A 5,852-nucleotide genomic window follows, 5' to 3' on the forward strand; every position below is an offset into this window, starting at 1 on the left:
GGTAGACAAAGACGAACCGGTTAAGCAGATCACGGAGAACGTCGTTAATCAGGGCTTGAAAGACCGCGGGTGCATTGGCCAGACCGAATGGCATTACTAAGTACTCATAATGGCCAGTAGGGGTGTTGAAAGCTGTTTCCACTCGTCTCCCTCCCTTATGCGGACCAGATTGTAGGCATTGCGAAGATCCAGCTTGGTAAAGGTTTGGCCCACTGCATGAGCTCGAACACCGTGGACATAAGAGGAAGGGGATAGCGGTTCTTCACAGTGACCCGGTTGAGGCCGCGGTAATCAACGTATGAGTGGAGACCCCCATCCTTTTTTACTGCAAAGAAGAAGCCTGCCCCGGCAGGAGAGGTGGAAGGATGGATAGCACCAGTGGTGAGGGCGTCACGGATATACTCCTCCATGGCAGCGGTCTCAGGAGCGGAGAGAGAAAAGAGGCGACCCGGAGGAGGACAAGTGCCGGGTAGCAAGTCGATGGCACAGTCATACGGGCGGTGAGGAGGAAGGGAGATGGCCTGTCTCGTACTGAAGACCTCTATAAGGTCAGTAAAGGCAGCTGGGACTCGAGAAGGATCGGGGAAACTGAAAGCTCGGGAGAATCAAGAAGTGGCATTGAGAACAGGCAGGTGGCATGGCAGGTAGGACCCCATTCCATGAGCACCCCGGTAAACCAGTTGATATGTGGATTATGGAGAGACAACCTGGGAAAGCCCAGGACCAGAGGAAACTCGGGAGAATGAATGAGGTGGAGCTGGATTGTCTCTTGGTGGTGCTTCTCCACAAATAGCCACAGGGGGTCAGTAATTCGGTGGACGTTACCAGAGCCAAGGGGTCTACCATCAAGGGCAGTAATTGTAAGAGGATGGTCGAGGTCGACCGTCGGGATCTTGAGCTGTCTAGCGAAGTTGAGTTCCATGAAATTCCCTACCGCTCTGGAATCCAAGAAAGCACGGAGGGTGTGTTGCTGATTACCCCAGGAGAGGAAAGAGTAGAGACGGAGACCGGAAGAAGCAGATTCGGGAGAGGTGTTTTGACTCATCACAGTTCTCCCACTGCTGGACAAGTCCTGGCTTTTCCCGCCAACTTGGGACAGGAATCGCGGAAGTGCCTGAATTCCCCACAGTAAAGGCAGCGACTCTCGCGCATTCGTCGCTCCCGTTCAGATTGGGAGAGTCGAGTTCTGCCCAGCTGCACGGGCTCCTCCACGGCGGTAGGTGGCGTTGGGCTCGGGGGTGCTGCATTTGGGTCTGGGGGTGAGAGAAACGGACGGCGGCGTTCTCTTCGCTGCCCGCGGAGTCGATTGTCAATCCGAATGGCCACATCGATAAGAGCCTCGAAATTGTTGATAGATTTGTGAGAGGCCAGTTCATCTTTGACCTCCTCCGAAAGTCCGTGAAAAAAAGTGGCGATGAGTGCCTCCATATTCCAAAGACTTTCAGTGGCGAGAGTACGGAATTCTATGGCGTAGTCCGATAAACAATGATTCCCCTGATGGAGATGGAGCAGTCTATTGGCCGCCTCTCGCCCGCTAACTGGATGGTTGAAGACTCGCCTCATCTCCTTGGTGAACATCCGACAGTTGGAGCAGGCAGGGGTTTGTCGCTCCCACATGACCGTGGCCCAAGCGAGGGCTCTCCCAGTGAGCAGGGAGATGATGTACGTGACCCTAGAGTGATCGGAGGGGAATCTGGAAGGCTGGAGCTCGAATGGCAGTGAACACTGTATGAGGAAGACGCGACACTTGCCCGGGTGACTGTTGTATCGTTCGGGAGCTGGAAGGTCTGGATCCTTGTCCTGTCGAGGATTAGATGCTGATGGTTGTGCGGAACCCGACTGCTGGCCGTGCCTGACAGCCTCGGTTAGGGAATGCAGGTTGTCACGAATCTCCTGCAGCAGTTGGTCGTGCCTCCCGACCGTGGCTCCCTGGCTCATCAGGGCAGAGTGCAGTTGATTAATGTCCTCCCTTGGTTTGCTGGTTTCTGCTGGGTCCATGTTGATGACTCAGTCTTGCTGTTACGGGTGCGGTAGTGGACCCAAATGCAGACAGACAGCCAGAGACTTGAGATGGAGTAAAACTCAAAAGATGCTTTACTAGAAGGCTCTTCAAATATAGGACATACAGAGAATTCTTCAAACAAAAGATCAAAGTAACAATGCAAAGAAACAAAAGCGAGTATACCAAACGCAGGGCAAGGATGATAAACTAACCTGTGACTTGCAGGCATGAGAACTCAAGACTGAGTGACAGCGGCTTGAAATAGTCAGCTTAAAAAACAGGCCTGATTACTTTAATGAGACAATTACTCTAATGAGACACAGGTGAGGAGAGAGCTCCAGAGACATGGCAGCAGTGCACTGAGGCATCCTAAACCGCCCTCTGGTGGCCAGCAGAGGAAAGTGTAGCTGGGACCCTGACAACTAGATTGATGGATTTTTTTGAGGCGGTAACAGAGAGGGTTGATGAGGGTAATGCAAGTAATGTTGTGTACATGGACTTCCAAAAGGCATTCGACAGCACGGGATCTATGGGATGATGGCTTCTTTCTGTGCTGTAACCATTCTATGATTCCATGTTTTATATTTTCCTTTTTCGGTCACTTTCTCGCCTTTTATTCATAGATTTAGATCAATCCAGGGAGAGAAACTCCGTTCTCCCTGTTCTATCATCCGTATTTTTGGATTCTACAGGAATCATGGGATATGGTGATGTGGAGGGGGTGGGGTGACATTTAGATTTCATGCCGAAGATTAGCCATGATCTTATTGATTGGCCGAGCAAGCTCGAAGGGCCGTGTGGCCTTCTATGCTCTTAATTCTTATGGTTTTTGTTTATGGGCGGGTGAGATATTGCGCATTTGCTCATTATCCAGCTATTAATTCTGTAGATCATGTTTAACTGTATTTCTCTCTTTGTCATTCGCCATCCCATCCCCGCTTCGGTCAGCTATTGATTCTAAAGGTGATATCGTGTTACCAAGATTCTAATCTTTTATATTCAACTCAAGCAAATTTATTGTCCGTGACTCTTTATTTAACGATATTCAGTCTAGTATCTACCCTGAACATTTGTAACAGATCAGAAGAATGTTGTCTTGGTTTAGGAGACACTTCACCGAATGGCGAATGTTCATCGACCTGAAACGTTAACTCTCTTTTTCTCTCCACAGACGATACCTGACCCGCTGAATATTTCCGACATTTACTGTTCTCATTTCAGATTTCCAGTATCCACAGTATTTTGCTTTTGTTTTCACCTAATGCTCGTTATGGTTACTTACAGAATCACAGGAACAAATCCTGGCAGATCATAAACACATCATTAAATGCCTGAAATATCCGCTAATCATTCAGTTCCAGCCAGTTTCCCACCATCTGCAGTTCTGCATTAGTGGCGCTGCGGCTGGTGGTTGAAGTAGGAATACAAGGCTAATTTACATTCTCACAAAATGCTCATTCAGACAGATTCAATACATTTATTTCCAATCTTGGTTCTGACTTTACAATTGTATCCCGTACCCGTCTGTCACAGTTCAGTGGATCTCTCAGTGAGACCCAGCCCCCTGCTGTACTTCAGGATAATTAATCCCAGCTGATTGTGACTGAAGTACTGAGGATACAAAATCCTTTGATATCTTTTTGTCTAATATTTTCTGCACAAGTTGGAAACCAACAGTTGAAAAAGTACAAGGATAAATCTCTTCCATTTGTGTTCAGGTAATTTACAAAAGCTTTTGGCGGCACTTTGCCTGTGGGATCAGTCATCTAATTCTGATGCTGATAAATGCATTTAGTGGGACATTACCTGGTGATGGATAGCTATTTACTTTAATTCAGCGTCCATTATTTGCAATGTTACTTGGCCAATATTCATTTCAATGAGGTACAATTTATGTGTTTCAACAAAAAAGAAAACTCAATTTTCAAAACACTTCTGAAAGCCCAGTTATCTTTATAACTGCAGTGCACTTGTATTTATTATTTTAGCATTGTCCTATTACACCCGTACATTTTAAATATAATTGACTGTAATTATTGCCATCGTTGCAGTTTCTGGGTTTTGCTGTTGCATTCATTTTCAGTTCTAGATATAATGGATATTCTAACCAGGAGCAGGAGTACAAGCGGGATTTCCCCCCTCCCTAACACAGGGGCACAGAAGTTAATTTCCCCGGTCCAAATGCTGACTGATCCCGGGGCACGAAGGCATCCTGAGAGGTTCTGTTCCGTTGTGTCCCTGATACCTCGGACGGTGCTTTTGTCTGCTTGTCTAAATATAGATCGATCATTTAATCACTCATTGATCAAACATCTTTTAATTTAATGATATATTTATTCCCATTTCATTTATTGATTCCACAATGTATTCTGATTATTCTTACAATGAACCCTGTACTCAGCTCCACATGTAAAAGAATTAGAATATATCATTGAATTTCGCCAATGAATTGCATATTTCACCCCGAATTCCATCAAATTGCAATTTTTTCCCCAGCCTGATGTATAATTTCCCTGTTATTTCCCTTGCTCACAGTGAACCTAGTGACGATTGTGATCCTGTCTCGGGGAAAGTGCGGTCTCTCCAAATGTGTCACTCGCTACTTGGTGGCCATGGCAGCAGCGGATCTACTGGTCATTATATTGGACCTGATATTGAGGCACATTCCGATTGTTTATTGGGTACACTTTGATTTCGTGCGGTCCATCCCCGTGTGTAATATCCACGCCGTTCTGCTTTATGCAGCCACAGACTGTTCTGTCTGGTTCACCGTCACTTTCACCTTCGATTGATTTGTGGCCATTTGTTGGCAGAAGCTGAAAACTAAATATTGCACCGAGAAAACGGCGGCTGTGGTTCTGGGAACAGTGACTGTGCTGAGCGGTTTAAAGAACATTTTCTGGTATTTTATGTTCACAGATCAATATTACCTTGCGAATCTCCCCTGGTTTTGTGCTGTAACACTGGGTGTTTTGCAATCTCGGATCTGGGCAGTAATCGAGTTCCTTCATTATGTTCTCACCCCGGGGGTCCCATTTGTTCTAATTCTGCTACTCAATGCTGTCACGGTCAGACACATTTTAGTGGCCAGCAGAGCCCGCAGGAGACTCCGGGGTCCCAGCCGTGGGGAGAGTCCCAGAGACCCAGAGATGGAGAGCCGCAGGAAATCGATCATTTTACTATTTGTTATCTCGGGCAATTTCATCCTTTTATGGGCAGTGTTTATGGTTTATTTTATATGGTACCGGATGAGGTATTTGCGGTATGGCTCCGTATATCTACCATATTATGTAAGGGAAGTGGGATTCGGGCTGCAGCTGCTGAGTTGCTGCACAAACACTGGGATTTATGCCGTGACCCAGACTAAGTTCAGAGAGCAGTTGAAGAATGTGGGGAAATATCCCTTTACTCGGTTTGTAAAATTCATTAAAGGATGAGAAGAAGCGGAGACTTTGCAGCCTGAGAGCTCCCTGGGTCTGATATTCTGGTGAGCCACTCGCTCCCGGGCCGCCACGGGGCCGGTAATTGGGGATATTCACATGTTCACTCACAACCTGCCTACACTGGGCTCCCTGGGGATGATATTGTGGTGAGCCACGCTCACGCAGGCCACCGTCCCATGGGGCCGGTGATCGGAGACATTCACACACTCACTCACACACTGTCTACACTGGGCTCCCTGGGCCTGATATTGTGGTGAGCCTCTCTCCCCCGGGCCGTGGGGCCAGTGATTGGGGACATTCACACACTCACTCACACACTGTCTACACTGGGCTCCCTGGGTCTGATATTGTGGTGAGCCGCTCTCCCCCAGGCCGTGGGGCCGGTGATCGGAGACATTCACACACTC

The 5,852-nt window shown here is 47.6% G+C and overlaps 1 pseudogene; it reads left to right on the forward strand.

Moving 5' to 3' along the window:
• Positions 1–4,524: 4,524 nt before the first annotated feature.
• Positions 4,525–5,445, forward strand: LOC147082056 (putative G protein-coupled receptor 139; annotated as a pseudogene).
• Positions 5,446–5,852: the final 407 nt, after the last annotated feature.

Source organism: Somniosus microcephalus, unplaced genomic scaffold, assembly GCF_052327205.1.
Source record: "Somniosus microcephalus isolate GS21.2 unplaced genomic scaffold, FLI_Smic_1.0 scaffold215, whole genome shotgun sequence".
Taxonomy (NCBI): domain Eukaryota; kingdom Metazoa; phylum Chordata; class Chondrichthyes; order Squaliformes; family Somniosidae; genus Somniosus; species Somniosus microcephalus.